Below are 24,453 nucleotides of genomic sequence, written 5' to 3' on the forward strand. Positions count from 1 at the left end.
TTTTTTCTAATATCAAATGACTATCTCACCAAGAATATAAATTCATAATGAAAGATCCGTGTACAAAACTTTTGATTTTTGACACCATATACAAATTCAAAATATACAATAATCTTCGTATCTTGTATATGGAGGAATAAAAGTATATAAACATTGCTGTTTATGCTTTACTTGTTACCCGAGCAGTCCACACGGTGTCAACAACGCTAACATAAACATAGGTATAGAGCACTAATGCGCTTTTAGGCGAAGCTGTTTCAGTTTTCATCTTAGTGACTTTAACATAACGCCAACAGACACGCATGAATATTTTCGAATATTTAATAAGCTGATTCGAGATACAACCTCTGAATTTTTGCTACATCACTGCGTATGTGCTCAATTCAAAGGATGTAGCACTGTTCAGTGTAAGAAATTCCGGACTACTCTCTGTATGCTCAAACGACACAAATTGTGGCCCTGTTACAATTACGCGTTACAATCCATCTCGCAGAATTTCAATTTCGCCTCCAAGATGAGAAAACAATCATTAGCGAAATAGTATAGTGTCACGATAAGAGAAAATCGTTTAATTATCATACCACAATGTTTGCCGTACTTGGTCAGCACGTCTGGAAATCATTCCTTAATGCGTCGATAGGCTGCCATTATTAACAAGTTTGCTATTTTGAATTCAATTTTGTATCAAAAAGCATTGTTTTTAAATGTGGAATTTTCAATTCGCAATGAGATTTGTAATGACCCTCGTCATGCGAAAATGGGTCTTATTCCATATGCGCCCTTCATATAAATAGCCCACTCAGCTATCCCTCCTTCTGGTAAGGAGAAACATAACATATTGAGTGATTTTAAAGCGAACAGCGTCGCCTATGGCCTGACTGCGCAAGAGCACATGTTGGGTTTAACAAACGCTTGCCGAAACGCATAAGACCCATTTTCGCATGACGGCGCTATTGACGTGTGATTTAAATGTGACGAAAGAAAACCGCGTTTAAATCAAATATAAACATACGATATATTTCGATAATGAAGAAAGATACTCATAACAAGGCATATGAGGACACATAAGAAGTGCTCTCCCGTAGTATATTTTTTATTTACTCACACTATTGTGTGGTTTGACAATGCTAACACACATTTCATGCGGTGAATATGCAGCTTACAAGTGAAAAACACAACACAATAGTTTAACTTTTGTTTAATTGTATTCAATTATTTAGAAAAGTAAATTGCTAACTTTATTTCAAAGTCGGCGTATACGCCGACTACATTTTAAAGACATGTATTGTTATAAATATATTTAATATAATATATTTAGTTGTTTTCGGTTTTAGCGATTATAAAGCATTTTCGAGGTTGCCTATAGTATGCCTGAGTAATTGATGAACTCATATCCAACTGTCAATGTATTGAGAACTGTGAATATAAACAAGCTAACCCTTCTACTAAGCTTCTACTATTGCGTTGCTAGCACCCGTAAATACAAAAGATCGCCGCTATGTGTTGAGAACCAAGAACGCTTTCCAGAAATACCCGATGTAGTAGCTTCAACGAGGTTATGAAACAGGTCATTCGTATTATTATTATAAATTATTTGTTATATTCGGGTTAAGCGATTATGATTTTTTTTAGTCTATCGTATCGCTGAAGTTATTGTTGAACTTATGTTCAACGTTTTATAAATTGAGAATATAAATAAGCGTCAACTTTTTCCCAAATCTCTCAATTTACGACCTGTACTACGTCATTGAGTTGTATGTGAGAGCGTAACCTATTGCGTTGTTATCGCCCGTAAACTTTCCTTTGTTTATCGACAGGCGCATCTATTAATAGCCTCATATCATGAATGCCAAAACACCCGCGAAAAAGAACCACGTGACCAAATAGGACGCTCAACGCAAATACCATGCGACTACGACTTTAATTATGTAAGAACGCTCCGCAATTCCTCTGAAGCCGGGGCCTTGTGATTGCTTTTACGTAAAGAATTGAGCTCTAACTGAAGTAAGCAAAGGAAACGCAGCACCTAATTGACCCATTCCTTCTATGTGCGAAGGCAGATTGAATTTTACTAATGTATGGTTTGCCTATCATAACACACATTATAATGCGGTAAATATGCGACTAAAAGTAAAAAACACTATAATTAAACTTTTGTTTTTAATTAAGTTATTTAGAAACCAAAATTCCAAACCTTATTTCAAAACAGCAAGACTACATTTTTTAGAGAATATTCTTGTTATATTTAAATGTTTTTTAACAGTTTCAGCGATAATGAATCATTTTATGTTGTCTATCGTATCCCGGTAATAATTGTTGAACTCGTGGTCAACGTGTTATTAATTGAGACCTGTGAATATAAACAAGCGTAACCTTATACTAGTGCGTAATTCTCACCCGGACTCCCCTTTGTTTATCGCCAGCCTCAGATTTATGAATGAGATGAGCGAAAATACTACGTCACGCAGACGCAGCAGAAAGTGGACTATTTTAATCATTCATAAACAATCTCCTCCGCGACATGTGCAATACGATCATTGTTTTTTTAATTCTTTTCTATAAAACACCATTCGAAACTATTGCATTTAACACGATATTAATATAATGTTTCCATTTGTGAATAAACATAATTGGAGAACTCAAACCTCTTGCATAAATTATACAACTCTTTCTTCGCGCGTAGTGTAAGCGGGAATTGGGCTAATCATACCCAGGCCGTATCGACCTGAATTTTACATCAAGCACATTAGATGGTCGCTAAAGCGACCATCTAAAAATCACATTCTCTGTATTGCCGCGCAAATGGTCTTCGAGTAGCCTGCCAACAGGTTACTGTTTTGTTAGTTCATAGAACTGCAATAATTCAGCTCTCCGGTTTATAACCCAAAGGGTTGCTGAGAGTTGCAATTCGCCGTATATTGTCCTAAGGTGCAAAATTTGATCACCACTGCAAGGGCTAAGGAACGCTAATTATGCAAAAACTTAACAATGTTTACCTGTCTATTAAAAGCACAAACTGATTAAAGCAAGAAATAATTGCTCTTTATTTAAACTTCATTCCTATAGGTTCGTGAATTCCTATTAGTTTGTGAATTTTTTATGACGTAATTTTTAAGCCGTCCGTGCACTGCACGCTCCGAATTCGATACAGTTTCAAGCCAAATATATTTCTTTGTCAATATAAAATCCGAAATATGAGGACAAAGAATGTAAGAAGTTGTACTGTCACCATAATAATTGCACACACAATGAACACAAACATAAAATCCTTTCAAAAAAGCACCTTTTAAGTAAAAATATTTCCAATATACGTTTTCGAATAATCCGGGTTCCTGTGTTCGCATTTGTCAAGGTCAGTTTACTGTACATTATTGACTCAGGTCGGCATTGCCATATTTTAGAGGCCCGTTAAGGGGTTTATCGTATACACACGGAAATCAATTAAAATCTTATAAACGCAACGCGCATTTTTTAACGTTGTAAGCCAATCCTCAGAGATACCATGGAAGGTATCGATCATACAACCCCGATATTTTTCTAAAAGCAGAATAGGATGTAAATACGAAAAACTATCGGTACGTCGAGTGGCGCAACAATAGTACATCCCCTATCAAAGCTTAAGAGATAGGATTAGTGGACGTGTAGATCCTAACAAATTTCTAAAGGAGACCATTTTTACAAATGACGAAGAGTAAGGGCTTGTGGAACATGCGGAAAACTACGCAAGGGTTGGCTACAGTTTAAGCAATACAGCCATGCGCTTACCTGAAGGCTGTTAGCACGTGGAACATCGTGTCAGCCTTCACGAAGGCCGGTGTGTACCCACTAAACAAGAATGCGGTGCCTTCAGAAAAGCTTATGCCATGCGAGTCATTCCGAGACACGAACTCTCTTCAGAAGTTACAAGCTGTATGGGCTGGCAAGCAGGCAGTTGAAGAGTATCTCCGGGCAAAAACAGAGGCGCCAACCTCTTTCACGTGCAGATGCCAAAAGAAGATTTCGGCGAATACAAAACCAAAATCTGGCGGGAAATTAATAACAAGTGATGCATACATCGAAGAGGTGGAGATGTACGACGCCAAGAAAAATGTCAATGCCGTCACATCTCAAAGCCAGATGATATGTAAAAGCCCAAGGCTGTCAATAACTGGCATACAAAAATTTCAAGCCAACATTGTTAGTGAAGACTCTGATACCGAATCGGACACGTACGAGTCCGAAAAATGTTGCGTATGTGGACAATTTAGTCCAAATCTGGACACAAAACCGCACATAAAAATCGTTAATTGGGGGCAGTGGGACGAGTGTGGGCATTGGGTCCACCTTTCCTTCTGCCATACAAAATCGGTGCTGAGAAGAGGAGACAGTTTCTCTTGCCCACACTGTTGTTAAAATTAAAAGTTGTTTTGCACCGTTTATAAGTTATGCATTCGTTAATAATAAATTGATTGTAAAATCGTTCAATCGCTGATCATTAATGATTCATTACATTCGCTTGAATATACCATTTGAATGCGTTCAATGTTCATACTTTATACGTTATTTGTTAAATAAGTTCATTATGTATCGAGGATAAGGTAATCGCAAGATAGAGAAACGAAAGACTCTGCGTTTGCCTCAGCAATTTCCCCTCACAGAGCCTCACAGTAGAGCGCGTGCGTTCGACCAATCGAATTCACAAACTTATAGGAAAACGTCTAGGAGATATTGACTTCCATCTGTCAACTTGAAAATGAAAGTTTATTGATTATATGTATCGTGACGTTACCCGTTTCCGATAGACACCTATTTCCGATAGGTTCCGATATTGCGCGTGTTTTTGTTTACTACATGACGTCACAGGTAAACAACTTGCAAGCAAGTGCGTTCGACATCGGCGATTTTTTGTAGCTCAACAATTTCGTGAAAATGCTGCGAATTAAGGTAACAAATTTACTTATTACAAGTGTATACGTTTTTAACTGGTTTCTGCTAAGTACACATTTTGTTACTTAGTAAACAAGGTCTGAATACATCAATTAACTATGAACGCTCAATACGACAGCCATGTTTTGTTTCGTAAACTCCGCCCACTGTAATGTTATGGGTAAAGTTCCTCAATGATTATTGTAAAATACTACACCCTACTGTAAACACGGGTTATAAATTAACATGTTCTGCTTAGACTTATTATATCGGAATGGATTTCAATTGCTCATAATATGGTTTTAGTTCTGTAAATTGACATCAATACATTGATAAATCATACAACACATACTGCTACTCTGCTGGGTATACAGCAAAGGCAAAAACTGAGAGAACAAATCATTTTGTTTAAAGCTTAAATCTCCGACTTCCCGCGGACCCACGCATGCAAGGCGGCGTTCGTATTCACCGACAACTCTAACTAGGGCATACATGGCAGTTAAAGAGGATAATATCCCCGTATATAGGGCTTCAAAGATATATGGAGTGCCTCTTACCACGTTGCGCGATCAAGTAGACAGTAGAGTGTCGGTTGATAGGTAAAAAATGGACCCGCACCGCTGCTTAGCCTCAGTGAGGAACAGCTACTGGTCGAGCATGTGAAAGGTCTAGCGCGTGTCGGGTACGGGTACACTCGGGCAGAAATATGCACCAAGGCGTCCGACTTCGCTGTTTACCTTGGAAAACGGGGAAGGGAAGAGAAACCACTCAGTCTCAAATGGTTCTATGGCTTCATGGGCAGGTGGCCAGAACTCAAAGTTGTTAAGCCATCCGGACTTCCTGAACAACGAGCAATGTGTGCTTCTAAGGAGGTGATCCTGAACTACTTTGAAGAACTGAAAACTATCTTCGACAAGTACGAGTTGCACAACAAACCTCACCTTGTGTACAACATCGACGAAAAGGGTATAAATACCGAATATAGACCACCAAATATTGTAGCTGGCTTCGATGCACGTCCTCAAGTGGTGATGGCCGAACGATCGAAAACGGTGACAGTGATCAGCGGAGGAAATGCTCTTGGTTCCCAGATACCGCCATTCTTTGTATTTCCCGGTCAACGGATGCTACCGGAGCTTATGGTCGGAAAGAGTGAAGGGACTGAAGGCATGATGACGCAATCTGGTTGGTCAAACAGCGAAGTGTTTCTTCGCTATATGAAGACACACTTCTTGAAATATGCCATGGGACGCAACCAAGAAGATACCACATTGGTGTTGTACGATGGCCACAAGAGTCACATCTCCATTGAACTCATTGAATGGGCAAAAGAGAACAGAATAATACTATTCGTTCTACCACCTCACTGTTCCCATATTTTACAGCCCATGGATGTCGGTTGTTTCGGCCCATTCCAAAAGAAATACAACCAGGAATGTTTAACGTACTCCAGACTGCACCACCAATGTGTGACCCGGTACGATGTTTGCAAATTGGCGTGCAAAGCATACACGGTAGCTCTGTCGCATGTCAACTTGCAAGCATCGTTCAGGAAGACTGGAATTTATCCGTTGCAGAATGCCATTGATGCGGTGACTAGTCTTGGCGATGCCATAGCACCTTCAGAGCTGTATGCAGCCACCTGTGAAAAGCTGGCTTTTGGTGCGGATAACATTATCCAACATGAGCCTGACATAAACGACGGTGCAAAGTTCTTCAGTGACTTCCCCACTGAAGTTTCGAAGAAAGTGTCCAAACCCCGCCGAAATATCCACAAGCTTGTTGGTGGCAAAGCAATGACGGAAGACAAAACGTTCAACGATGTGCGTCAATACATTGCCGAGTCCGCCACCCGCCCATCGACCGCTGGCAAGGCAACAACTACAGGCAGTCCAGTAGCAGGACCATCACGTGCAATACAGACCAGTGATGATGACTCCATGTCCGTAGATGAAGATGTGACGGACGATGAGAAATGTTGCGTGTGCAAGAAGTACAACTGCACTTCAAAAGATTGACAGTCTCTTGCAATTTACACATGGGCGCAATGTGATGTATGCCAACACTGGACACACCTTAAATACTGCACACCAGTCAGAGTAGTCCGGAGAAACACCTCTTTCAAATGCCCATGTTGTTAAATAAGTTTTTTTGTTGTTTTAAATTTGCGATTTCAATGAAAATTGTTTCTTAATTGAATTTGTTTATAGTTTTAGTGCATTTGCACCGCTGTTTCGTAAGTCAGTGCTTGAAATGATGTCACGATATGACTATTCATGGAACTAAGTTATCGGAAACCGGTGTCGCACTTTCTGTTTTTACAGTTTTTGACGTCCGTTTTTTTTTATTGTTAACTTCCCTTATTTTGGCTCGTTTGTTCCCGTTTTTCGTTGTAAATTACACTTTGAACATTCATCTTGACGATGCAGTGACAGAAAAGACGACAATAAACACAGACAATTTTTTAAGGTGAGTTTTATTGTTAAATTATCGGAAACTGGTAACGCTAGGATATGTTTGTTGACAAATATTTTTATTGTTTTATGAAACATATAGATATTTTCCCATTTAAATATCACATTTTTCTTAATAATGCAGACGATCATTGTACGCATGCGCGAGTTTGAATGCGTAGGTGGATGAACCAACAGGAAAAGTGGCTACTTTGTTATTCTTCGGTACTCTTTATCCACCTTATTGGAAAACTTTCGTAATGTTGCCGACTAAAAGTGTCCCTATCGCTTAGGTGGCAGTACACCAATCGTTTGCTCATCGTAATATTTGATGTAACCTAAGTAGTTAACAATGTCAAACAGATGTCAAATATTTACACTGTTCCAAATTTCAACATAAAAATGTCAACAAGATAAGTGTGATAAAATCATTGTGATTTTTAGGTTGCATGCATATGATAACGTCTGAAGGCTGCCATTCAGGAACAAAATTGAATTCAGGAATTTTTTCAAAAAATTGTTTCTGAGATGGAAAGGGTTTATATTATTGTTATTGTCAAAACATTAGCTCAAACTTATTTCAAGGAAACAAATACCGTGGCAACATCTTTTTTTACCCAGTGAAACCTCTACATTGCAGTGTTAAAGAGTTTCAATTGATGCAATGTATTCGGCTTAAATAATGAATGTATTGATTATTTTGTATATAAGAACATAAATTGGCAACAAACACATCAGGATTTCAATAATAAAGACAACAAGGTATGCTCGCCCAGGTACCGAAATATAACTATATTTTTGTATTATTTTTTTATCATTATGACACTGATAAAAGGGTTATTTATGTACTATTTTTTCAAACTGTTAGGTAATTATGAAATTTATGTGCAGAGATTTCGTTCTAATATGTGTTCTCGGGCATTTTTAAGGTTAAGGTTGGAACAAGTTGTTTTCTTCTGGACATGGAAAACTACATGAATGAAGGAAAGGATGCACGTTTGCCATTCTTAAAAAAGTGGTCCACCTTGGGTAAAACATTATAAACTGTTTTACATTCAAAATACAAGTATATAGAAATGTTTGTTAAATTGCTATGTGTGTATTTTATTTTGATTATTGTTACTGTTAGTACCCTTGTACACGGACTCTAGATTACAATATACACTCCGTGCCTTGTATGAATCTCTTGCCAAATTGAATTTAATGTGTATTGACACACTTTAAGAAATATTTGTGCAGATTAAATAAAACAATTACATCTGATACTTTACAGTCAGCATCTTATAAATAATTATTGGCTAAATTACATGTATATAAGATCCAAATTATATAATAATCTTCGTGGATTTATAATAAAATGGTAAATGCGCAGCTTGAATTACATGTTATGATATGTGATTTTATATGATTATGACATTTTTTTTTGTACAACCAAGGCTTATTTTGCCAATTGTTTAAGTTTTGAATTTAATATCCGAATTAATTGCATTTATATTGCAGTTCAGACTTCCTGTTCTGCAAGTTCAGTTGACTATATGCCGCGTTGGGGTGATACCTTAAATGGTATGTTGTTGACTAACTCTGTGTGCTTTTACGGATAATTTCCTTCCATACTTTTTGCTAAGATAGGTAATTGACTAAGTTTGTGTGTTAATAATACATTTTCTTACTTTTTAACATGATTGTTTTGTTTAGAAAGCTTTGCCAGTCTTGACAACTTCTTATTATAACAACAAACATTTAAGTGAAGGTAAACTGATTAAGCTGGAGAATTGAAGGGTAATCACATGTAGGATGCTGTATAATTGAGGCTAAATTGTAACATTTTGCATGAAGATTATTAATGTGCATGATTGGTATACATTCAAAGAAACTAATATTCATGTCTTTAAGTTACATATCCTATTATTGCTTCTATTGTGAACAGAGTCTGCTGTTGATATGAACAACATGGATCTTTCTGACGATGGTGAAGTGGAGATGGTGGCGACAGAAGATGACACTGCAAGTTAAGCCTAGGAGGAATCCACACCAGGGAAGCTCTCAAAAGTCTGCTAAGAAGAGGACATAAGCTGTCCACCATTTAAGAGAACTTATATTCACTGCTGTCTACAGCTATAGCATTGATGATGGGGTGACAACACAATACTGTTCATCAGGGAAAGCAGAAGCGTATCACCTTTGTTAGGGCTGTTTTTGACCTGATTTTATAGCCGAAATCGGCTATATTCCCAATAGCAAAAAGTATACTTTTTTCCCAAAATTTGGTAAAAAAATTCTTAATAGCCTTATAGGGGAAAAAACGCTAATGACATCGGCTGTTTCGCTTTTTAACAAAGCGTAGCCCGATCCGGTTTCGTACGGATTTTAGACTATACCTTGATTTGGATAAAGTCGGCATAATTCGTGTACATGATATTCTCAATTTTGTTCAGGCGCTTATTATATTTGCGATTAAATTTATGCGTTTTGTGAGTTGGCTGCATGGAAAACAAATATGTCGCACAATTAGAAATATAACGTGAAAAAAATTCCTAAGCAAAACCTTGGCGGCAAAAGGAAAACTGTTGATTTTATTGAGCAATCGTCATTATATAAACAAACATCGTCAAGAAGTACAAGTCTTCCCATTGAAACTCATTCCATTGTTAATGATAGTGATTTAATAACAAGTGACTCTTTTGCATCATCATCTTTGATTTCCGAAAGCAAAGCGCTGACTGATATTCAACATGTTGAAAGCAGCAGTTCTCTAGAAGAAGATGAAGCCCCTCCTAATAAATGTGCCTGATGTGACTGATGACTTTGTGTGAGCTTATTATGTGGAAAACTGTTGATCATGGTTGATCATGATGGTGTTTGTGATTACATGTAAAGATGCTGAACTCATTCATGTAGTTATAAATCCCAACTTATTTTCCCAATGTCTTGAAAATGCCGATAAAATTCCCAATTTCAAAGCCATGGGCTATCTTCCCAAAAAAGCTGAACAAAGCACTATTTGTTGACAAAGTGAGATTCGAAAGATAAGGCCTGCCATGCCACTTGCCCCTGCAGACATGTTATGATTCTAACAACAAAGTGCATTTCATTTGGTGGAGGTAGATATTTTGTGTACTGTGAACTTTTAATCATTGTTAGAGAGGCTGTTTTCGGAGAAAACCCGAGGCATTGTAATAGCCTGCTCGCCGTCCGCCGCCGTCGTGCTAAAACCTTTACATTGGCTCTAAAATCAAAGCGCTTCCACCAACAACTTTGAAACATCATATGTAGATGCACCTTCATGAGTTCTACATGCCACACCCATTTTGGGTTACTAGGTCAAAGGTCAAGGTCACTGTGACTTAAAAAAAAATAAATAAGTCTGACAAGCTTTCGCAGCCGAGCGTGTCACCTGTTATGCGGTGCTCTTGTTTTTCTATAAATAGTGGTTTGATATTTTATATATGTCATTTTTACTAGCTTGATCTCTTCTGTCCTATTATATTTAAAGTTTAAGTTTGGACAGTTTTTATTTGATTGGTTTTAGTTTTTATGCCCCCGAAGAAGGGCATATAGTGATTGGACTGTCCGTCCGTCCGTCTGTCCGTCACACTTTGCGTTTAGGTTTCGAAAAATGCTCATAACTTCTATGTCCCTTGAGATGCAACCTTCATATTTGGTATGCATGTGTATATGGACAAGGCCTTTCTTAACGCACACACATTTTGACCCCTTTGACCTTGAACTTAGGGTCTACATTTAGGTTTCCATATCTGGTTTAGTTGTCGAAAAATACTCATAACTTTTATGTCGCTTCAGATGTAACCTTCATATTTGCTATGCATGTGTATATGGACAAGGCCTTTTCATGTGCACACAAATTTTGACCCCCTTGACCTTGAACTTAGGCAATAGGATCCGCGTTTAGGTTTCAAAAAATGCTCATAACTTCTATCAAAGCGTTTTTCGGGGGCATGTCATCCTATGGAGACAGCTTTGTTTATGTCCTATAATATGTTTCAGTAGTCAGGAGAAACAATGAAGTTTTGTCCATACTATATATATTAAATTTGTGGCAGAATTGTTTATTAATGCAATTACAAATTGCAGCAAATGCATCTGTTAAAGAACTTAGGATGCTTATAATTGATGTAAAGATTGTTTTATTTAAATATTGCATTTTTAAAATGACTTCACATGTGTAAAAAATGTATTGTATTTTATTTTTATTTTTAGAACTAATTTAAGTAAGTCATAAAAAATGAATCATTCACACTATTTCATATATTTCTAACCTACTACCTATATGAAATATATATAGTGGAGCTATCCTACTCACGTCGGCTTTTCCGTTACCGTAAGCGTGCAAATGTTAAAGTTTTCGTAATACCCCAATTTTCCTTGTCCCTTGACATATTGCTTTCATATTTTGCATACTTGTTTACCAACTTGACCCCAACCTATAAACAAGATAAGACAACTCTATCAAGCATTTTGGCATAATTATGGCCCCTTTTCCACTTAGAATATGCAGCAAATGATTAAGTTTGCGTACTACCCCAAATATTTTCATTGTCCCTTGACATATTGCTTTCATATTTTGCATACTTGTTTACCATCATGACCCCAACAAGAGCAAACAACTGTATCAAGCATTTTGACAGAATTTTTGCCCCTTTTATACTTAGAATATGCATATTATTGATAAATCTATGTTAAAGTTTGCGTACTACCCCAAATATTTCCTATAACCTTTGACATATTGCTTTTTTTTTTTGCATACTTGTTTACCAACATGACCCCAACCTATAAACAAGAGCAGACCACTGTATCAAGCATTTTGGCATAATTATGGCCCCTTTTACACTTAGATAAAACAACATTTTGCTTAAATTGCCATAACTTCTTTATTTATGATCACATTTTATTATTACTTTGACAAAACAACACTTACCTGAATACCACAATGGATTCCACCGAAACAATTCCCCACGCCCCTACCTAGAATCCCTCTCCCCCCCAACTCCCCCGCCCCATTTTTTTTTAGACATCTAATTAATTACCCCCCCCCCCCCCTCACATTATACCCCCTCTCACCCCCCTACCCCCTATTTTTTTATTTTTTTTTATTTTTGAAAGATCGTCATATAAATGACCACATCCGAAATTATACCCCCTCTCAACCCCCCCCCCCCCCCCAAATTTTTTTATATATTTTTTTCCTTTTTATACGCCCGTATAAAATACGGGACGTATTATGTGAAACCCCTTGGCGGCGGGCGGGCGGGCGGGCGGCGGGCGGCGGGCGGAAGGCATCACTTTGTCCGGACTCTAATTCAAATTGTATTCATCCGATCTTCACCAAACTTGGTCAGCAGTTGCATCTAGTTGATATCTAGGCCAAGTTCGAATATGGGTCATGCCGGGTCAAAAACTAGGTCATAGGGTCAATAAGTGCATTTTCAAAGGGGCCACTTTGTCCGGACTCTATTTCAAATTGTATTCATCCGATCTTCACCAAACTTGGTCAGCAGTTGTATCTAGTTGATATCTAGGCCAAGTTCGAATATGGGTCATGCCGGGTCAAAAACTAGGTCATAGGGTCAATAAGTGCATTTTCAAAGGGGCCACTTTGTCCGGACTCTATTTCAAATTGTATTCATCCGATCTTCACCAAACTTGGTCAGCAGTTGCATCTAGTTGATATATAGGCCAAGTTCGAATATGGGTCATGCCGGGTCAAAAACTAGGTCATAGGGTCAATTAGTGCATTTTCAACGGCGCCACTTTGTCCGGACTCTAATTCAAATTGTATTCATCCGATCTTCACCAAATTTGGTCAGAAGTTGTGTCTAGATGATATGTAGGTCAAGTTCAAATATGGGTCATGCCGGGTCAAAAACTAGGTCACGAGGTTACTTAGTGCATTTCAAGCATTTAGCATGGTGTCCGCTCTCTAATTGAAGTAGTTTTCATCTGATCTTCACCTAATTTGGTCAGAAGTTGTGTCTAGATGATATGTAGGTCAAGTTCGAACATGGGTCATGCCGGGTCAAAAACGAGGTCACATAGTGCATTTCAAGCATTAAGCATGTTGTCCGCTCTTTAATTGAAGTAGTTTTCATCTGATCTTCACCAAATTTAGTCAGATGTTACATCTAAGTGATATCTAGGTCAAGTTCAAATATGGGTCATGCCGGGTCAATAACTAGGTCTTGAGGACACTTTCAAGCATTGAGCATGGTGTCCAAAACCTTCGAACGGGCGTATCTTGTGACAGTTTGGCACTCTTGTTTTTATTTTTGAAAGATAGTCTAATAAATTATTGAGTATGTGCAATTTCCCCATGATAGCTAACGTTATACTGTCAAGCACTCGACTAGTCGAGCGCGCTGTCATCTGACAGCTCTTGTTTGTGTTCTGTATTTATTATTACTTGTTTTACAATTTACTAATATATATAAAAACTAATATATTAAGAATTTATACATTTAAAAGTGATTTACCTTCCATTTTTTCAGTGTTATTTTTTTCTGTGTCATTATGAATATCAGGGATTTTGTACCGCTGGTGTAAAATTTTCAAAGAATTATCTGTCATTGTGATTATGATCCTCTGGGAGTTTGTACCGCCGGCTTAGCATTTTCAAAGCATTATCTGTAATTGTGATTATTCTCCTCTGGGTGTTTGTACCGCCGGCGTAACATTTTAGTTTTATTTTTCTGTCAAAGTGATTATGAATTTTGTGAGTTTGTACCGCCAGCGTAACATTTAAAGTGGAATGATTTATTTGGTGATGTTATAATGAACCTTAGGGAGTTTGTACCGCCAGCGTAACATTTTCAAAGAATTATCTGTCTGTGATTATGAAACTTGGGGAGTTTGTACCAGAGGCGTAACATTTTAATTTTATTTTTCTGTCAAAGTGATGAATTTTGTGAGTTTGTACCGCCAGCGTAGCATTTAAAGTGGAATTTGGTTTTGTTATAATGAACCTTTGTGAGTTTGTACGGCCAACGTAACATTTTATTTTTCTGTCAAAGTGAATATTAATATCTGGGAGTTTGTACCGCCGGCGTAACATTTTCAAAGAATTATCTGTCTATGTGATTATGAACCTTGGGGAGTTTGTACTGCCGGTATAACATTTTAGTTTTATTTTTCTGTCAAAGTGATTATGAAATTTGTGAGTTTGTACTGCCAGAGTAACATTTAAAGTGGAATGATTTATTTGCTGATGTTATAATGAACCTTTGTGAGTTTATACCGCCAGCGTAACATTTTATTTTAATTTTTTTGTCAAAGTGATTATGAATATTTGGGAGTTTGTACTTCCAGCGTAACATTTTCAAAGAATTATCTGTTGTGATTATGAACCTTTGGGAGGTTGTACCGCCAGCGTAACATTTTCTGTTAAATTTTTCTGTCGAAAGGATTATGAACCTTTGAGAGTTTGTACCGCCAGTGTAACATTTTCTGTTCAATTTTAAAGTACAATCAATTTTTGTTGATGTTATAATGAACATTTTGGAGGTTGTACAACCAGCGTAACATTTTAAGTTGAATTATATGATGTGATAATGAACCATGGGAGTCTGTACCGCCAGCGTAACATTTTTGTTTAATTTTTCTGCCAAGTGATTATGAAATTTTGATAGTTTGAACCACCAGCGTAATGTGAACTATGTTTTGATGTGATAATAAACCTTTAGGAGTTTCTACCGCCAGTGTAACATTTTCTGTTTAATTTTTTTGTCTAATTTGTACTGCCAGCGTAACATTTGAGTTGAATTATTTGTTGATGTGATAATGAACATTGGGGAGTTTGTACAGCCAGCGTAACATTTTAAGTTGAATTATATGATGATGTGATAATGAACCTTGGGGAGTTTGTACCGCCAGCGTAACATTTTCAGTTCAATTTTCCTGTAATAATGTAAGTAGGGTTGTACTGCCAGAATAACATGTTTGTACTTTCTTATAAAAAGTGAAAAAAATGTGTGTTGTTTTTAAAGAAATTTCCTTGAAAATGGCCATTTTAAAAGTGATTCTGTGGAAAATCCTTTTTTAAAATATACTGCTTTACTATTATTAAGTTTTGCCAATTAGTTAGGCCGCATATAACGGAAGCCGTCACTTGCACAGCGATTTGCTTATAAGGACTTTGGCTGAGCGTACAGCCTAGCACCAGTTAAAAAGGGTCTCTTAATAGGCCGAATATGTGTATCTATAACAGTGCGTGTTTTGTTATTTTGTTTTATAATATCTAATGACACTTGAAGAAAGCTCTTCTACATGTACCGGAAAATGCGATCATGATAACTTGCTGAGGACGGTAATCATTTAGTATGAAGTTTAGCTATGTTCGCAGTGGTCATTTCGTATTGGAAAGGAAATAAAAAAAAATCATGGACATATTTATTATGCCCCCCCTTCGAAGAAGAGGGGGTATATTGCTTTGCTCATGTCGGTCGGTCGGTTGGTAGGTCGGTCGGTCGGTCGGTCGGTCCGTCCACCAGGTGGTTGTCGTATGATAACTCGAGAACGCATACGCCTAGGATCATGAAACTTCATAGGTAGATTGATCATGACTCGCAGATGACCCCTATTGATTTTGAGGTCACTAGGTCAAAGGTCAAGGTCACGGTGACCCGAAATAGTAAAATGGTTTTCGGATGATAACTCAAGAACGCATACGCTTAGGATCATAAAACTTCATGGGTAGATTGATCATGACTCGCAGATGACCCCTATTGATTTTGAGGTCACTAGGTCAAAGGTCAAGGTCACGGTGACCCGAAATAGTAAAATGGTTTCCGGATGATAACTCAAGAACGCAGGGTCCATACAATAACCGAAAAGCACCGAATAGCACCGAAAAGCACCGAAAAGCACTCAATTTCTCTCAATATATATGCAATATATCGTTTCTAGTGTGTGTTAACGAGTTTAATTAGTAATAAATGGTTATATGATTGTATGTTTATACTACATTGTGCCCAAAATGGTAAATATCGGCAATTACCGACCGAAAAGCACTTCATGTGAAGACCGAAAAGCACTCAATTTCTCGCTATATATATGAATATTTGCGTTTCTATTGTGTGTAAACGGATTAAATAAGTTATAAATGGTTATATTTCATGCATATTTATACTACCTTGTGTTTATTATGAGGTATTAATGCCCAAAATTGGATAAATATCGGCAATATACCGAACGAAAAGCACTTCATGTGAAGACCGAAAAGCACTCCAATTCCAATTCCAATTTCTCGCTATGTATATGAATATTTGCGTTTCTATTGTGTGTAAACGGCTTAAATTAGTTATAAATGGTTATATTTCATGCATATTTATACTACCTTGTGTTTATTATGAGGTATTAATGCCCAAATTTGGATAAATATCGGCAATATACCGACCGAAAAGCACTTCATGTGAAGACCGAAAAGCACTCAATTTCTATCTATATATATAATATGTGCGTTCCTATTGTGTGTAAACGGATTAAATTAGTTATAAATGGCTATATTTCATGCATATTTATACTACCTTGTGTTTATAATGAGGTATTAATGCCCAAAATTGGATAAATATCGGCAATATACCGACCGAAAAGCACTTCATGTGAAGACCGAAAAGCACTCAATTTCTCGCTATATATATAATATTTGCGTTCCTATTGTGTGTAAACGGTTTAAATTAATAATAAATGGTTATATTTCATGCATATTTATACTACCTTGTGTTTATAATGAGGTATTAATGCCCAAAATTGGATAAATATCGGCAATATACCGACCGAAAAGCACTTCATGTGAAGACCGAAAAGCACTCAATTTCTCGCTATATATATAATATTTGCGTTCCTATTGTGTGTAAACGGCTTAAATTAGTTATAAATGGTTATATTTCATGCATATTTATACTACCTTGTGTTTATAATGAGGTATTAATGCCCAAAATTGGATAAATATCGGCAATATACCGACCGAAAAGCACTTCATGTGAAGACCGAAAAGCACTCAATTTCTCGCTAGATATATAATATTTGTGTTAAGAAAAACGGCATCAACATGATTTTTGAGTATGAGTTACTTAAGAGTACCCGGGGTACATGTAAGTTTTACCCGAGCCGACAATGACCAATCGAGCGTTACTAACAGTAAAATACCCAACAGCGGTATAATGTTATAGATTTATTTTTGCATTAACATTAATTCAAAACATTTTTAGTTCATAATGTTATTCACGTTAAATAAATACATCAGTTCTTCTTTTCATTTGCATCAAATTAAAGGTTAAAGTCCGATTGTTTAAAAAAAAAAAAGCTATTTTATGAATATATCAAGCATGTACACTTAACAATAACACGTGATGTTTTAAAATTTTGTGAAGTGCGCGTGCCATTGAACGATTGAGTTAAACGAGAGTTGCGAATTAAATTACACATAATTAAAAACTTATTTATTGTAGGATACCGATTACACGGAGCTTGATTACGCTGCGAAGTAGAACTCTGCCGCAACGTATCTCCAATGAAAGATGTAACATTAATTCAAGCACGTATACTTAACAAAAAAAAAGATATTTCTTTATTTCCGTTATCAGTTTAAAAATGATGGTATTAAGGTGTTACTAAACAGTAAAATACCCAACAGCGATCGGGATTAATGCACTTGGCCGCTAGATGAATAATTTTATACAACTATTCTGGGCAAATTTATATTTTCAAAACATTTTTAGTTGGTGTTGTTATTCACTTTCAATAAATACATCAGTTCTTTTTATCAACCAAATTCCTGTTGTGTGCTACTGTTTCTTATCAGAATTATATATATTACAATACACCATCAGCGGCCGAGCGCAGAATTGGCCGCTTTAAAAAAATGTGGAATGCATCAAATTGAATGTCAAATTCCGAGTGTATTAGAAAAAAACTGTCATTTTATATAAATAAATCAAGCACGTACACTTAAAAAAAAAAGATATTTCTTTATTTAATGTAGAATTTTGCAAAATTAACGAGATTTATATATAACATTGTTATATTACTTCTTTCTGGTTGAGTAAAAAAACCCACAAAACAACATGTATAACATATAATATTTGTACATAATTTATAAAAAAAATAAATAATGATGCACATGATATTTTATAATTTTGTTAAGTGCGCGTGCCATTGAACGTTGAGTTACGGGGGAGATGCGTATTAAATTACACATAATTAAAAGCTGATACTATTCTGTCATCTTTATTTATAAATCATGTTCCATCACGCCAATATATCCATTGTTTCATGAAATTGTAACGCCATCAGACCCGAATGAATACACCATTTATTCCAAGCAGGTAAATAACAATTACTATAATAAAACAGGGGAAGTCTACACTGTGTATTAGCAACCTGCTGTGATGATCTTATCAGTTCAATACACAGGAACATGGCTACTGTACTGGAATTGGATTAACAGCCAAAATAACTGTTTTCATTTCAGTCTACACTGTGTATTAGCAACCTGCTGTGGTGATCTTATCTTTTCATCTCAATACACAGGAACATGGCTACTGTACTGGAAATATCGGATTTACAGCCAAAATAACTGATTTCATTTATTGCTGAAGTGGTGTGTACTAACAATGAACAACGCGAATTGATCCACCTCACCGTTGCACTTTTTTTTATTAAATTAATTAATTGACTGAGTTAATTAAAGACGGCGCTAATAAAGTGTGAAGGTGGAAATTAAGAAATAAGATCTATTTTCGCATGTCACTGAATACACATGATACATGGATAAAATATCAATAAGACACATTTGAATCTTTCATTTCTCCAAAAAATTAGCACGTAGTCACATATATATAAGATAGATTAAAGACCAGAAAACAATATAAGTAAGACACATTTGCATCTTTCATATCTTAAAAAAACGCCGACCAGATGCGAACGCGTTGACATGTTGTTTTTGCTGCAATAATTGGGGGAACTTGTGTGTTATACGCTGACACTTGGTTCTTCCTGCATTTCCGCGAGAAAAGGGGGTCATAACCCGGCAACCATGTGCGTTTTTGGGGTCCCATATTGACACGTTGTTTTTATTGCATTAATTGAGGGAGGATTGTCATACGAGAAGCATTGCTGACACGTTGTTTTTTGCAATATTAATTCAGGTAGGTAAGGGAGGGGAAATATACGGGTTTCACGTTGACACGTTGTTTTTTTCTGCACTTATTGGGGGAGCTATTGAATTTCAAGTGTACATGATGATTTTTTTGTATCTTCAATAATCTATTGTAATTGATTTAACGCACACGCGCCTTTTTAAATTTGTGTTTGAGCAGTAAATTAATAGTCATAATAAAATGCGTGTTAAGTTACCAGCGTACACTCGATACTCGCGCAATGAATGGTTTTAATGGAACGATTAAAATCGCTATTATTAATACAAAGCACATTAACTAAAAGTCATGCTGCAATTTCTATTTAAGAGTTTCACGTCAATAAGAAATACTTAAAACATATACATCAATTTACGTATAAGATGATAAACACCATGAAGTGCTTTTCGGTTGGTAGATTGCCGATATATTTATAACTTGCTATTAGTTGTTTATAAAAAAATATATATTCTATTCGATATTTAACATGACTGTCTCAATCCTCTTAACCGAAATGATCCGTAAAATAAAATACATGTAGTGGGTTTGTGTCGTATGAACGAATCTGCACTAAAACTAAGATTAGATTCACATCGTACATCGAATAATTAATTGAGCACATGCAATTCAACAAAACTGTACATTAATTCACACGAGCCGCACTGAATGAAAGGCGCCGATCATAACACAACTTCTCATCATTATCTGGAATATAATTAATTGAAGGTGCGAAAAACTATTTCCAAACTGCTTTGTGCAGATTAAAGAAGCGTACCGGCCGTTCGTTCACAAGTTGTTAATGATGACTTCAGACCTTACAATTAAGTTTTAATATGAACAGACATTGACTAAAATAAATATGTACATCTTTTCAATCCATTAAAATCGGCCCTTATAGTTAACTTTCATGTATATATAGAGAACTTGAGTGCTTTTCGGTGATTCTCTGCTGTCGCGGGAGTGCTTTTCGGTCTTCACATGAAGTGCTTTTCGGTCGGTATATTGCCGATATTTATCCAGTTTTGGGCATTAATACCTCATAATAAACACAAGGTAGTATAAATATGCATGAAATATAACCATTTATAACTAATTTAAACCGTTTACACACAATAGGAACGCAAATATTATATATATAGCGAGAAATTGAGTGCTTTTCGGTCTTCACATGAAGTGCTTTTCGGTCGGTATATTGCCGATATTTATCCAATTTTGGGCATTAATACCTCATAATAAACCCAAGGTAGTATAAATATGCATGAAATATAACCATTTATAACTAATTTAATCCGTTTACACACAATAGAAACGCAAATATTCATATATATAGCGAGAAATTGAGTGCTTTTCGGTCTTCACATGAAGTGCTTTTCGGTCGGTATATTGCCGATATTAATCCAATTTTGGGCATTAATACCTCATAATAAACCCAAGGTAGTATAAATATGCATGAAATATAACCATTTATAACTAATTTAAGCCCAGGGGTGGCGAAATCAAATGTCCGAGTTGCCCGAGTCGTACATTTGCTTGTCTGGGCAACTGATTTTTTTCAATTAAGTTGTCCGTGGACAACAAGTTTGTTAAAAGTCGGGTCCAGGTATACAAAAAAATACATTGTATTAAAGCCGTAATTAAGTTTTACAAAACCGGATGTTGACATGCGATTACATTGTCAGTGCTATTTGCGGAGCATTCAAACTAAAATACGGGCACTCTCCTGCGCAGTGATCTCCCTTATTCTATAAGAGACCAGGAGCATGCCGCATTTTAAACATTCGGCCCGACTGTTAGACAGTGTACAGACTGGTTTCTTTATTTTTACAATCAGACGGAAATAAAAAGTATCAAAGTAAGATAATCAAAACACGGTCTACCTTGTTATTTAAGACGACTTTAATGGTAAAAATGGAACATTTAGTTTTTTTAAATCTTCAACAACGGAGCAGAAACCCGAAGCTTTGAGCAGTCCACCTCCAAAAAAAACTAAGAAAGATTATGATAAAAATATGATCTAAGTATACGCACCAGAACTTTTCAAGAAACTTGGCTCACAGATTTTCAATGGTTACCAGTTGATGATAATCTGTTAATCAAATTGCTACCAGTAGCGGCGCAGAGCCTCAGTCTGATGAGGTCGACATATTGGATTAGTTTAATTTGTTAAGATAACGATGTACTTATGTTCAACACATGGTTTAACACTAGCTTTTCAAGATTAATAGTTTTAGAAAGTCTTTATATTGTTTATAATATACTGCTATAATGAATGTACTATTGAAATACAACTATAAACAAAACTAGCAAATCATACTCATTTTGGTATATTTCACATTGTTTTACATTAATCAATAAATGCGTTTATAATTTATATAAACATTAACGGACAAGTGTAGTTCAGCAACGGACAAGTTAAATTTCCTAAATGGTTGTCCGTGGACTAGTATAGTTTTTTGAGATTTCGCTACCCCTGAAGCCGTTTACACACAATAGAAACGCAAATATTTATATATATAGCGAGAAATTGAGTGCTTTTCGGTCTTCACATGAAGTGCTTTTCGGTCGGTAATTGCCGATATTTACCATTTTGGACACAATGTAGTATAAACATACAATCATATAACCATTTACTAATAATTAAACTCGTTAACACAAACTATAAACGATATATTGCATATATATAGAGAGAAATTGAGTGCTTTTCGGTGCTATTCGGTGCTTTTCGGTTATTGTATGGACCGAAGAACGCATACGCCTAGGATCATAAAACTTCATGGGTAGATTGATCATGACTCGCAGATGACCCCTATCAATTTTGAGGTCACTAGGTCAAAGGTCAAGGTCACGGTGACCCGAAATAGTAAAATGGTTTCCGGATGATAACTCAAGAACGCATACGCCTAGGATCATGAAACTTCATGGGTAGATTGATCATGACTCGCAGATGACCCCTATTGATTTTGAGGTCACTAGGTCAAAGGTCAAGGTCACGGTGACCCGAAATAGTAAAATGGTTTCCGGATGATAACTCAAGAACGCATACGCATAGGATCATGAAACTTCATAGGTAGATTGATCATGACTTGCAGATGACCCCTATTGATTTTGAGGCCACAAGGTCAAAGGTCAAGGTCACGGTGACCCGAAATAGTAAAATGATTTTCGGATGATAACTCAAGAACGCTTTTGCCTAGGATCATGACACTTCATAGGTACATTGATCGTGACTCGCAGATGACCCCTAATGATTTTCAGGTCACTAGGTCAAAGGTCAAGGTCACAGTGACAAAAATCGTGCTCACACAATGGTTGCCACTACAATGGACAGCCCATATGGGGGGCATGCATGTTTTACAAACAGCCCTTGTTTAAAAAAACGTTTGTGAAAACGTTTCCACTTATTAAGAAATTCTTAAAAACACAATACTAGTATATTATATTGTAAGAGATACCGGTATACGGTGTTGATGTTGGGTTTTATTGCTTATCATACATAAGGCATATCAATAAAATCAGACATAATGTACTTACATTGTTAGCGGATTTTTTGTGTGAAATTTTTAGCTGCATCACAACCATATAGACGAGCAAAATTTAATACGGTACATTAATTAACGGTTAATGATGCCATAAATCAAATGTTATTAAATTTAATAATAGCGATATATGTTTTCTCACTCAGAATTTAGTGAGTTATAATCAATTATAATGTTAAAGTGATACGACTTATGTTTAACAGTAAATTCTTTGTCTCGGTTTTTTATGAACAATAGTCACAATCTCCATGCAGAATTGTCGTTCATTGGTCTCACATACAATATAATGTAATATAACAGTCGTGCAAGAGATTGCAGCGGTCAGTATCAATATTAAAGTGACACATCTTCGGTTATGAATCAGTAAAATCTTTGTTAACTTCTACAATTACCTAATTTTCATTATAATTATAATATATGTCATAACACGTGTGTGCTTTGCATTTGGCTAAAAATCAGGTGTATGCTTACGAGTTAATAAATGTTATTGTTGTTGTTGTTGTAGTTGTAATGTGAATTCTTGAGTTCAAACGTTCTCGGGGTTTTCGTTTTTTTAGATTTATTTTTCTATCAAACATGTTATTTTGTATTATATTTGTTGATTGTAAATGTTTTTGTAAACAAAGTTTGTATTTTCACGACTAAATTATTATGTCAAAATCAGGTTTTCCGAAAACATTCCTTCGAGCGATCCTTATTCAATGTTATAATGGACTAACGATTCTTTTGCACAATGTTCGATATTTTGCTAAATGTTCTGTGAATTATACCGAAGCAAGTCTGTCATTGTTTTTAGAGATGCAGTTTCGATGTTTTCTTTTAGCCTAATTTAGAGCTACATTAAATGTTTACCTTAGTTGTAATAAACCATTATCATTTTTAGTTACGCATACGTTCTGACATAGGTAACTCATAGTGAACATCTCGCAATCAGTTTTCTATATTTTAATTTTCAGATTTTACTTTTTCATAGGATATCTATCCAATGGCGATAAATGACGTCGGCTAAATTGCGAAATAGTTTATTCATCAATTAGTATAACAGTTGAATGAACCGAGTCGATGTATCAAGAACAAGGTGGGGGCGTTGTTGCCTAATGACTGAATTTTCACATGATGAGAGTTTATATAAAGATAAACAGCAATTTGCTATACACTTGAGTTTTATTTTCCCGTATTTTCAATGTAAAATAACAGCAAGAAATAAAATATTATGAATCAAAGAAAAAATGATAATACAATATGTTACCCATAAGCTGGCAAATAAGAATCAAACATCATTCTTAAAACCGCACACACCTTTGGATCGCGTGATTGTACCGGAAGGGAAAGTCTTGAATTACGGTCAATAGTCGATGTATTCCTATAATTAAAAATATGTGTTTCACAAGTAAGACTTATTTGTAACGGATA

At 36.0% G+C, this 24,453-nt stretch overlaps 1 protein-coding gene and 1 long non-coding RNA gene across 2 annotated transcripts in view; one reads left to right on the top strand and one right to left on the bottom strand.

Annotated features, from left to right (window-relative positions):
• Positions 1-24,453, bottom strand: part of LOC127869944 (low-density lipoprotein receptor-related protein 4-like) — a 171,796-nt gene that overhangs the window by 128,481 nt on the left and 18,862 nt on the right. The window lies entirely within an intron of this gene.
• On the top strand, positions 8,287-9,425 carry LOC127868286 (uncharacterized). The gene is made up of 3 exons (XR_008044062.1): positions 8,287-8,387; positions 8,859-8,921; positions 9,286-9,425. It is a non-coding gene; the product is annotated as an uncharacterized LOC127868286 (long non-coding RNA).

Source organism: Dreissena polymorpha, chromosome 2 (assembly GCF_020536995.1).
Source record: "Dreissena polymorpha isolate Duluth1 chromosome 2, UMN_Dpol_1.0, whole genome shotgun sequence".
NCBI lineage: Eukaryota > Metazoa > Mollusca > Bivalvia > Myida > Dreissenidae > Dreissena > Dreissena polymorpha.